This window comes from Eucalyptus grandis, chromosome 3 (assembly GCF_016545825.1).
Source record: "Eucalyptus grandis isolate ANBG69807.140 chromosome 3, ASM1654582v1, whole genome shotgun sequence".
NCBI classification, from domain to species: Eukaryota; Viridiplantae; Streptophyta; class Magnoliopsida; order Myrtales; family Myrtaceae; genus Eucalyptus; species Eucalyptus grandis.
This window is the reverse complement of record NC_052614.1, coordinates 60,623,827-60,636,959: the sequence shown is the minus strand read 5'-3', so window position 1 is coordinate 60,636,959 and position 13,133 is coordinate 60,623,827.

Sequence of the window (13,133 nt, the reverse complement as noted above, 5' to 3'; positions counted from 1 at the left end):
TCCCTTGCTTCAGTTCCGAGATGGCTTGAGTAATGGTGAAGAGCTTCGCCGAATCGAGCCACCTGTACATCTCTCGAATTGTCCTCGGTCGGTGGAAGCCCAACAACAACATTTAAAGCGAGACAGTTCCCAATCTAGGTACAAACTAGCTGATTGCATTTTCGCCAAAGTCATTGCAGCCGTTCGTCAGTCGGATAGGGGACGGCTCCATCTAGGAAGGTGTCCTTGTCCTTCGTTCGAGTGCTCGCCGGAAGTCTCGAGCCTAAGTGTTGTAGTTGTCCGATCCAGTAAGCTATATGTTGATGAGTCGTAGCTCCGGTTCGTCGGCCGGCGACGTGTAAAAGGGGTCACCAGGCTCAGGACAGTTGCTGTTGAAGGGGAACCCATATGGCAAGAAACAAGGTTGAGATCCGGGTTGGGGAAGCAAGTAGGGATTCGTCCCCAGACCTGGTGGAATGGATCCGAGTCCAAAACTCGGTCCCCTCCAGCCCGATCCACCACTAGAGTTGCTGATGCTAGATTTGTTGCTTTGGTTTTTGGGCATGGTGTTTGAACATATGAATTCCTAACCGGTATGCCAATTTGTTTTGCAAAGAGAAATTTGCAACAACAATTGAAAAGACTACCAAAGGTACTTCAGGGTGTTTGTGGAAGCTAGATCAGAATGCTTTGCTCTAATACCATGACAGATACTGAAGTGAAATGGAGAGGAAAAATGTGATTTCGTATTTATGTGTGTTTTTATGTACATGTACAATCCTCCACTTATAATATTAGAGAGAGGAAGTAAAATGAGAAAGAAAAAATAAGGAAATATACACTGATTACATAATTATTCTATGTCCTATTTTACCAAGCTAATTGCCGATTAACTGAATCAATCATTGACACTTAGAATCGGTATCTCTATATTTCCAATAGAGAATGACAAAGTGGAAGAGAGAATTGTGGAATTTTTTGCATATTTTAATGTATCTTGAAGTTCGAAAAAAAAATGTATCTTGAAATATAATTCATGAGCTTATTTATAGACTTTATTAGATGACTATCTAAGATAATGTATCAATCAACATATACACAATCAAATGAAGATATACACGTAATTTTGAAAGATGCAAAAAATCAACAAAATTATCAAAATATCTATAATATAGAAAATTATCCTAGAGAAATCCATAACTTTCTCTAACAATGCAAATGAACAACACTATTCACAACAATAAGTCTAATTCCGTCTCCTAATGTCGAAATCTCGGTTATGAAAGCATTCATTCTCCTTGTTTTTCGCGAAAAACCAGCTATCCAGTTTCCCTGGTGGTCTCTCAAAAGACCTCTCGTTCCTGCTTCCCCGTTCTCTACGGACATTAATTGCGTCGTCTGAGTTGAGCTTAATCCATTCTTAGTAAGGTTTCCTCCATTCTCCCCTTGCCTTGAGAGGAGTTATTTTCCTCTTCCTAAAAGCATGGGCAAGTGCAGTTTTAAGAAGCAGACACGTGCCGACAAATAACATAAAGACACTAAGGAAGTTGCGTTCGTTGTGCAATGTGAATTCTCGAGAAAAGAACAAACACAGAGCGCTTGTGGGAATGTGTGCGAGGTTGACCGAGAGGAATACAAAGGAAGTTATCTCCCAAGGAAGTTATTTTGAAGTGAGTAAATTCTCAATAGCATTTATTGGTAAGTTATTCGCGAGTTGCCTGATAATTAAGTTACTAATCATACTTTCTCCACCAAGACCATTTAAAATTTGCCAATAGTTATAGAAATCATCTAACTTCGAAAATTTTCCAAATTTTCCCTTGGAAGTGGTCCTTGCTAGCATGAAACATGAGGGGGCTGACCAGTTCATGGGCCACACCTATAATTATCTCACCGTGCAATATTTATACCTAAAGGAGATCGGATAGATTGAAATACGATAGCAAAAATAAACGTCAAATAATGCAATGAAATTGGCACACTTGTTGTGAAAGCTAGTACGAGCACCTAGAGGGGGGGTGAATAGGTGTAAAAACAATTTTACGAGGTAAGTGTGCAGCACTAATCGACAATAGATTATGAAAAGGAAATTCGTCTCTTGTAAACAAAACGAGTTACGATCAAAGTAAAAGAGCGTAAAGAAGAGAATATGAAAACATATTTTATAGTGGTTCGGCTTAATCCAAGTCTACGTCCACTCTTCCGCACTGACAGCCCACCGGCTGGATTTCACTATAAAACAAAATAGTTGTTACAGTGAAGCTCTTCCTTGATTCCACAGTGTAGAGACTCTGCTACACTTCCTCAAGGTCTCTAAAAAAATATAGACTCTCTTTTGCGTACAAGATTTCGCTTAACAGTTTAATTGACTAAGAACAATGAGCTTTAGACTTTGGAATTTTCTATCGCGCACACACTCGAACAACTAGAACGTCTTTCTTATATACTCCTTCATGCCATCACACCCGTTGGCACTAACCAAAGGAATTCTTCTAATCTACCCGTTGGACAGAATCAATTAGAAAGATTTTCAAGCTATTTAAGGAATATGACGATAGCCCACAAATCCTGCTCGCCCATACAATTAGGATCTAGGTTTCGATAAGTAAAACCTTCCAAGTATACTTCACCAAATAATGGATTCCGACATGCTATATCCAGCTAAGAGATCTTCTTTAGTCGATAGAATCAAATCCTTAATGAAATGCTTCATTTCGAATAAGCCTTCTTCGACGAACTAGAAACTATCAATGAGGATAGACTTTGAGTCTTGAGTCTGGCAGTCTGAAGGTCTTCAGACTTTGATAGTAGAGTCTGCAAGTCTTCAGACTAAACTGATGGAAACGTTTTGTCAACTTCAAAACACTCAAGGAAGTTTTCTCCAACAATCTCCCCCTTTTTTATGGTAACAAAACTTTCCTACAGATTTGGATAACTTTGACCTGTAAAACATTACTCAAGCAAACAAGGATATCTCATAAAAGATAAATGGCTTAATAAAGATATCATTAGAATCTGCATCCATAGAAAATATGTTAGTTCTGTAAATGAGCAAAGCCATGAGATATCAATAGTGCTTAAGATAAACAAACGTTCAAACAGTCAAATCCAAATCCAGTCCAAATCTAAACAGCCAAACACAAAAGTCAAGTCAATCAAACATAATTATCACAAAAGTTCAAAAAGTCAAGAGTTCAAAGTTCAAAATCAAATTTGCACCACATCTCTCCCTTTTTTGTCATCATTAAAAAGGTAGAGATGAAAAGAGAATGGCTTTAAGATTGCTTGGGAACACGAACAAGTTCTCCCATTGACTGGACAATCCCTTCCAACTTTTTCAAATCCTCCTTCAGTTTCACCACATCTTCACCCTTATCATTTGCTTGAACTTGAAGAGCAAGGGCATTGATCTGATCATGCAAAGAAACTAAAGAGGTTTGACCTGCATTTTGCAAGTTCTGTACTTCGCATCCCAGAGCATAAATTTGGCCTCGCATCTCTAAAAGAACATCAAGTATTATGCGAAAGTCTGCCGAATTATCTGTCTGAGTACTGGCTTTTGCACGATCAAACGGAGTATTAGCAGATGATGGCAATTCAGCACGATTATGCAGATTGGGCAATGAAACCTCATGCCCCTCCTTAGGAAATTGAGTGGCATAGATGTCCTCTGAATCTGCTGAAGAACGACTTACTCCTTCACTAGTGGCAAGGAATGAGAACGTTCCTCTTTTCTCAGAATCTCCCTCTATTTCCATGCCTTCAGGTGGAGAAAAGTGTTCATCATGCTCTACTTCCTCTTCTTCTTCCTCAATTCTTTCCTCATCTGCTTCTCTCTCCAAATCTTCTCTCTCTCTAGTCCTCTGTTCTGTCTCATCCTTGTCTTTTTCCTGTCTCTCCGTTGATTCTGGAATATAACGACTCAAGTTCTTCAATGCCATCGGAGAAATGGTGACATCATCCTCATCCTCTTCATTCTCAATGATGAGTGCTCTTCTTTTCTTGGATGGAGCAACCATGGGCTCCTTCCCTTTTCGCTTGGCCACTGAAGAGACTGAATGAGTCTTGATAGGGGTTTCCTCCTTGAACTGCTCCAAAGCCTTGTTGAGTTCCTTCATACGCATTTTAGAGACCATTCTCAGTCCCACAACCATTTGATCGCATGTTCAAACACAAAGAATCCGGGGAGGCTAAACGTTCAAATGTCTGAATAACTTGGTCACAAGTGCTAAGTATGGAAGTTGACCCTTGTCCTTCACCATTGTCCTATACATGTGGAAAATAATAGTGTGTGGAAGAGAGAACTTTTTGCCAGCATTGATGGCATACATCAGCTTTGCCTCCGAGTTTGAAACATCGGTCTTTGAAGTAGATTTTAGTCTAAGGCAGTTAATCACTATCTTGTGAAGCAAAATGTTGGATGCATTCATTCTCAAATAGGAAATCTTCCCTTCTGTTGTTCTATCCTTAACAAGCTCGATCGTCGCATGACCAATAGACACACTGATAGGTTGATATTTCCCTCTTTCAACTCCAATCACATCAGCCAATGTATTCATGTCAACCACATAGTCCTAATCTCGAATACTGAAAGAAAATCTATTCACATCCAAGAAACTGAGATTCGAATAGAAATAACCAGTAAGTTCAGCATGAGCTTCTGTCGTTTCAGAAAAAAAACTATTCGAGTTGAAGAAGATTGAATTTTTCCCGCAGATTAACATTCACATAGTCAAGAAAATCAAAGTCCACACTTCTAGGATTTATCACCCCACGCTTTAGCAACTTAGGGCCTATTTGGCAACATGCCAAACAGTGTCTGATTCTGATTTTTTGTTCCCAGAATCAATTTGAGACGAGAATCACGTTTGGTAAAAATTTTGTTCCCAAGAACAGATTGGGAAGAGAATTGAGAATTAAAAAAAATAAATATGATTCTCCGTTTGAGAATCAAAAAAAGAATCAAAATCTCCTTCTTTCCTTCCGACATCTCGCGGTTGTCATCCACCACCGCCCGTCGCCGTCCGCCACCGCCCATGGCCAGGTTGGCTTGGCCACCGGTGGGGCATGGGCGAGCCTCGCTCGGCTACCGGTGAGGCTCACCTAGCCCCGCCTAGCCATCGGCGAGGCTGGCCGAGCCACGCCTAGCGCCGGCGAGGCTCGGCCGATGAGGGCCGACCTCGCCGAGGGCCAACGATGCTCCGGTGAGCATTGTCGGCCTTCGTCGGCCGGTTGCCGGTCCGTGACTAGCCAAATGAAGAAGAAGAAGAAGAATAGGAGAAAAGGAAATAAAAAAATTTAAAAAAGAAAAGGAAAAAGTAAAAAGTAAAAAAAAAAAAAGTACTTAAAAATTATTTTAAAATTAAAAGAAATTAATTTGGAACATGAACCAATTAGCACGGTATCAAATGCAATTCTATTCCAGAATAAAAAAATTTGAACAATTATCAAACGTATTTTTTTACTCGAAATCAGTTCCCGGAAGCAGAATAAAAAATAATCATTTCTAGTCGAATCGCTCCCGAACAAAATCGTTACCAAACGCGACCTTAGAGTATAGTTGCTTGTGTTCCTCCGAACGAAACAAGTCTGTCCTTTTGCTTCGGATTTTTACCGCAACACCCATTCTAGGTTTAAATTGACTGTACATCCTATCATCATCATTCCCATCCGGTTGACTCAGCCCTCCAACACATGGATCGCTTGGGATATTCACCAAAGCTTCTTCTGCCAACCCCGCAAGGGCAATTCCCAATCGTTCCATTGTGCATAGGAAGAAAGTTTCATTTTTATACCCTTTGTCTTTAAGAAATTCATCAATGTAGTTCAACGGAGTACCACTCCTCTTCAAAGCACGGTAAAGCTTGTAGGTAAAAGTGGGCTTATGAGTACTTTCGGGCTCTGCATCTTCGATGATTTCTTCCTCTTCTCGATGCGCAACATCCTGAGGTCTAGATGGAGGAGATGGACGCTGCTGAGAATGTTGTGGGCTCTGTTGCTGTCTAGAAGATTCTTCTTCCTTAATGAGATCAAAGTGCGTAGGCCCCTCACGCATTTGCTGTGGTCCTCTGTTCGCGATCCTCGAAGACTTTCTTTGAGATGACATCTTTCACAGTCTTTGAGAGATTCCAAGCTTGTTTCCCAAGAAAGATGAAAACTTTTCGAAGATTAAACAAGAGAAGAAGACAGAAGTGGAAGATCTGTGCTCTCTTAGGGTTTTTATGAGTAAAACGAAGAAGAACCAACAGTATATAAGGAAATCGAAGCGAGGCATTTGAAACGTCGTAAAAAAGGAAATATAAAAATGCCTTTTAAAAAAAACTGCATTTTCAAAAAAATTAGATAACTGTCATTTAAAAAATAACTTCTTTTTTAAAAAGGAATGATTGCACTAATCACGAAAATTGGGAAATAACACTAATCAATTTCGGATAGATGATCGTACCTTTTCAAGATTTGATCCGAGAGATAAGTTTCTAAAATAGAAATAACTTACGTCGTAGATCTTGATTGTCCGAGTCGAGTGCCTTTAGACTTTCGGTCCCGAGTTTGAACTTCTTCGGACTTTAAGATATTGAGTTTGGAACGGATAACTTCAAATTGATTTTTCTCCAAAGGCTTTGTAAATATATCTGCCAGTTGATTCTTTGAATCAATAAACTGAATTGAAACTTCTCCATTTTGAACATGATCTCTAATGAAATGATGTCGAATCTCTATATGTTTTGCTCTTGAGTGAAGAATCGGATTCTTGGTAAGATTGATTGCGCTGATGTTGTCACATTTGATTTCAGTGCATGAATCTTCAATTCTAAAGTCTTTTAGCTATTGTTTTATCCATAGAATTTGTGAACAACAACTTCCAAGAGCTACATACTCTACTTCGCCGTAGAAAGAGTTATTGTACTTTGCTTCCTTGGAAACCAAGATACTGTCCTCGCTTCTAAGTAGTTGACAGTGCCCGAGGTGCTCTTTCTATCGGCTACGCATCCGGCTAGGTACTCGTGCAGTATCCAAGAAAAATAAAGTCTCATTCTTTAGGATACCAGAGACCCAAATTTGAAGTTGAGGTAATGTATTTGATAACACGCTTTGTAGCATTTAAATGAGATTCTTTAGGGTCTGATTGAAATCTGGCACAAATACAAATACTAAACAAAATGTCAGGTCTAGAAGCAGTTAGATAAAGAAGTGAACCAATGATACTCCTGTATAGCTTCTGGTCAACTTTCTTTCCTTCTTCATCCTTGTCCAGCTTCAAAGAACTTGACATTGGTATATCAGTTTTTTTGCAATTTTCTAATCCAAACTTTTTGACAAGTTCTTTAGCATATTTTTCTTGATGAATAAAGATTCCCTCCTTTAGTCGTTTCACTTGAAGCCCGAGAAAGAAGGTTAGTTTACCCATCATGCTCATTTCAAACTCATCCTGCATAGACTTAGAGAATTTCTTGCACATACTTTCATTAGAAGATCCAAAAATAATATCATCAACATAAATTTGAACAAGTAGAAAACTTTTACTTTCTCTAACAATGTAGTATCTACTTTACCTTTGACAAAACCATTTTGAATTAAAAACTTACTTAGTATGTTGTACCAAGCTCGAGGTGCTTACTTTAAACCATATAAAGCCTTTTTCAGTCTGAATACAGAGTCTGGTTTCATTGAGTCTTGAAAACCGGGTGGTTGTTCCACATAGACTTCCTCTTGGATAAATCCATTTAAGAAATCATTTTTGACGTCCATTTGGAATAACCTGAAATTCTTATGACAAGTAAAAGCAAGTAATAATATAATTGCTTCTAACCTTGCTACCGGTGCGTAAGTCTCATCATAGTCTATCTATTCTTCTTGCGTATATCCCTTGGCCACGAGTCTTGCTTTGTTCCTCACGACTTTTCCTTTCTCGTTCATCTTGTTTTTGAAAACCCATTTAGCTCCAATGATGGATTTACCTTTCGGATTAAGAGTCAATTCCCAGACATCATTGATACTGAATTGCCTGAGTTCTTCTTGCATAGCTTCGATCCAGCTGTCATCAGTTAAAGCTTCTTCTATGCTTTTGGGTTCTATTGCAAAAATAAGAGCCACAACATTAGACTCTTCACGCCTTTTGGATCTTGTGCGAATTTCTTCATTAATATCGCCAATAATGAGATTTTTGGGATGACTGGACTTATGCTTCCAATTGTTGGTTGAATTGTCAGACTATTGATCATTCTTCTCATTTGAATCTTCAATGACTATTTGTTGCTGGTCTTCTGAAGTCTGAGCTGCTTTTGGAGATTTAGACTTTGTAGAGTCTGGAGCAGGTTCAGATTCTTCAAGATAAGTGTGAATCTATTGATTTTGCATATAATCTTGAAATTTGACATTCATCGATTCCTCCACAAATTGAGTCTTCTTGTTGTAAACTCTATAAGTTTTGCTTGTGATAGAATATCCAAGGAAAATACCTTCATCTAATTTTTCTTCAAACTTACCAACTCGATCATTCGCATTTTTCAATATGAAACATTTACATCCAAATACACGAAAGTATGAAACAATGTGCTTCTTTCCTTTGAATAACTCATAGGGAGTTTTCTCTAGAATAGGCCTTAGAAAGACTCTATTAATAATATAACATGCTGTAGAAACTGCTTCAGCCCAAAAATGAGAAGAGATGTTACTTTCAATTAAAAGAGTTCTAGCCATTTCTTGAAGCGACCTATTCTTTATTTCCACGACTCCATTTTGCTCTGGAGTATATGGTGAAGAGAACACATGTTGAAAACCAGATTCATCACAAAATTTTGTAAAGTCTTGATTTTCAAATTCACCTCCATGGTTTGTCCATATGCTTGAAATAACTTAGCCTTTCTCATTTTGGACCTTTTTAGCAAACTTTATAAAATAAGAAAAGGTTTCAGACTTACTTGCCAGGAAATATACCCAAGTGAATCGTGAATAATCATCCACAATCACTAGACAGTGTTTCTTACCTCCAATGCTCTGATTTCTAGTTGGTCCAAAGAGATCCATATGCAAGAGCTGCAGTACACGATTAGTGGAAACTTGATTTATTGGTTTGAATGAGTTTCTTACATGTTTTCCCAACACACATGGTGTGCATAGATCGGACTTTTGGTATGATAGATTGGGCAGTCCACGAACAAGCTTCTTTGCTGAGATTTTGGCTATTTACTTCATGTTGATGTGCCCAAATTTTCTGTGTCATAAGTTTGCTTCTTCTTGAATTGAGATTAGACAATAGGTTTCATCTGGTTTGATATCCAAGAGGTTGAACTCATGTCGTCGACCCGTGAAAGACTGAGAAGAATCTTTACTGGTTCCTGAACATATTCCTTCATGAAAGTTGATTTTGAAACCGGTGTCGCACAGCTGACTGATACTTAGCAAATTGTAGTTGAGTCCTTCCACTAAGAAAACATTACTGATAGTGAGGCTTCCAATATTTACAGTTCGTATCCTACAATTCTTCCTTTGCTGTTTCCTCCAAAATAAACTTTTCCACCATTAACTTGAATAAGCTTTATGAAGCAATTCGAATCTCCTGTCATATGCCTTGAGCATCCACTATCCAGGTACCATTTAATCTTTTTCTTGATAGTGACCTGCATTTAGAAAAGAGACTCAAGTTTTCTTTGGTACCCATATTTTCTTAGGTCCATTGGTGTTATTGCAATATACGATCTTTGCCCATACCTTCTTAACAGGTTTCCAAACCATAAGACATTCTTTCTCAAAATGATCTGAGCTATTGCACTTAGAACATTTAAGAGCACTGCAACCTACTAGTTTTACAAAAACTTTTTGGAAATAATTTTTGTAAGCATCTCTTGTAGGTCTTTACTTAATTCTTTTATTTACTTTAGGAAAATCAATTAGAGGAATGGTTTCAGCAGTCATTCCTAAACCTGATTTGTGAAATAAAGTCTTTGTGCTAAAAGAATTTTTTGCAAGTTTCTCAGATCCTATAGAAAAACTTTTAGAAATACTTGAGATATCATTTTTCAAGAATGCATTTTCTTTTAAAAGATTGTCTTCATTTTCTTTCAAAGTAGTAACACTTTTGTCTAAACTTTTGACATTTTCTTTCCAAACATTTTCCTATTGTTTTAGTGCAGAATTTTCTCTTTTAAGTTCGAAAATCCTTTTGAGAGAAGTTTTGAGACTAAGATCTAGAGACTCTAGTATGGATTTTCAAATTACTTACCTCGATTTCACTGTCTGAATTTGAGTCTGTCTTGGAGTCTGAATCTGAGTCTGATTGTGCCATGAGACAAATATTAGCATAATTATCATCACTTTCTTTACATTATGTATCGCTCCAAGTTTCTTCTTTAAGTGTTTTTCGATATTTCTCAGCTTTTCCTTTATTTTTCCTCAGAAGAGGACAGTTGGGTTTAATATATCCATTTTTCTTACATTCAAAGCGGACTATATCTTTATTGGATTCATCATCTTCAACCGAATTAGACTGTTGCTTTTGAAAACTTTGTTTCTTTGGATTGAATCTTCTTCCCTTTTCTATTTAGTTTTCTGAATCTTCTTATCATGAGAGCAAGCTCTTCATCATCCATATCATCTTCAGAATCTGTGACATCAAAATCATCATTAGATTTTAATGCAATGGATTTCTTACCTTTAAGACCTTCATCTTCGTTGGTTTGCTCCACTTCATAAGATTGAAGAGTCCCAACCAATTCGTCAACAGATAGTGGCATGATTATTTGTGTCTTTCTTATTGAGGTCTTTATGTGATTCCAATCCTTGGACAGTCCACGTAGTAGCTTGTTTGCCTTCATAGGTTCAGAAATTGGTTGACCTTGATATTCAAGACCATTCACGATTTCTGTAAAACGACTAAACATGTTAGTGATAGATTCTCCTAATTTCATTTTGAATGCTTCGTATTGACCGAGCATAATGTTGATTCTAGTTTCTTTCACTCGATCAGTTCCTTCATAGGTGATGTGTAATCTATCCCAAACTTCTTTAGCTGTATCACAAGAAAATATTCTGTTATATTTAGTAGGTGATAATGCACAATATAAAGAATAAATTGCTTTTGCATCAAGAGCTTGTCTCTTGGTTATCTCTTCTTGAGTCATTTCACTAGACTCAACGGCTTCTTTTCCTCTTTCTGAGACAGGTGCAGCTTTAGGAATGATTCCTTTGTCTACCACATCCTATTCCAGAGGATCCTTTGATCTTAGAAATGCCTTCGTCTTGTTTTTCCATATGTTGTATTCCTTTCCATCAAAATAAGGTGGTCTGGTATTGCTTTGCCCTTCACCCAATCCTGGAGCCAACATACTAGCCATGAATCTTTAACTCTGAAGTAAAACACTTCAACTTAAGTGAGTACACAGGCTGTGATACCAATTGTGAAAGCTAATACGAGCACCTAGAGGGGGGTGAATAGGTGTAAAAACAATTTTACGAGATAAGTGTGCAGCACTAATCAACAATAGATTATGAAAAGGAAATTCATCTCTTGTAAACAAGATGAGTTACGATCAAAGTAAAAGAGCGTAGAGAAGAGAATATCAACATAGAGTTTATAGTAGTTCGGCTTAATCCAAGCCTACGTCCACTCTTCCGCATTGACAGCCCACCAGCTGGATTTCACTATGAAACAAAAGAGTTGTTACGGTGAAGCTCTTCCTTGATTCCACAGTATAGAGACTCTGCTACACTTCCTCAAAGTCTCTCAAAAATATAGACTCTCTTTTGCGTACAAGATTTCGCTCAACAGTTTAATTGACTAAAAACAAGGAGCTTCAGACTTTGGAATTCTTCTATCGCGCATACACTCGAACAACTAGAACGTCTTCCTTATATACTCCTTCATGCCATCACACCCGTTGGCACTTACCAAAGAAATTCTTCCAATCTACCCGTTGGACAGAATCAATTAGGAAGATTTTCGAGCTATTTAAGAAACATAACGATAGCCCACCAATCCTGCTCGCCCATACAATCAGGATCTAGGTTTCAATAAGTAGAACCTTCCAAGTATACTTCGCCAATCAACGGATCCAAAATCCCTGAATCAATCTTGATTTGAATAATGGATTCCGACATGCTATATCTAGCCAAAAGATATTCTTTAGTCAACAGAATCAAATCCTTAACGAAATACTTCATTTCGGATAAGCTTTCTTCGACGAACTAGAAACTGTCAATAAGGATAGACTTTGAGTCTTAAGTCTGGCAGTCCGGAAGTCTTCAGACTTTGATAGTAGAGTCTGCAAGTCTTCAGACTAGACTGATGGAAACGTTTTGTCAACTTCAAAACACTCAAGGAAGTTTTCTCCAACACTTGTGACCATTGAATCATTCAATGCAAGGTACATTTACAGCATGATGGCAGGGTAGCTACACTTCAATTGTCATAAATTGTCCTAATAGTAGGTAGTTGAGGATCCACATCACAAATATCGTCAAATAACACAATGAAACGTGGCACACTTGCTACCACCGAATCATTTGATACGAGATACATTTGCAGCATGATGGCAGTGTAGCTACACTTTGTTTTTTTTGTTTTTGGGTCAAAGTGCAGCTACATTTCAATTGTCATAAATTGTCCTAAGAGTATGCAGTTGAGGATCCACATCACAAATATCATCAAATAACACAATGAAACATGGCACACTTGTGACCACCGAATTGTTCGATATGAGGTACATTTACAGCATGACGGCAGTGTAGCTACATTTTTTTTTTTGGTCGAAGTGTAGCTACACTTCAATTGTCATAAATTGTCCTAAAAGTAGTTAGTTGAGGATCCACATCGCAAGTATCCCTCTTGGCCAATAGGTGGCTTCGACCATTTTAATGTACAAATCAATATACTAATTAATCATCGAAAGGCAGCCACCAAGGTAGTTCAAATATAAATCCACTCCAACCGTTTGCCTAGGAAGATCACGATTTTTGCTCAGCAAAGTAGTTGCGATGTAGATTTTTTTTGGGTCATTTCTTAGATCTGTCCTTTTGAGGATCCACATCACAAGCATCCCTCCTGGCCAATAGGTGGCTTAGACCATTTCAACGTACAAATCAATGTATTAATTAAGCAACAAAAAGGTAGCCACCAAGGTAGTTCAGATATAAATCCACTTCAACCGTTTGCCTAG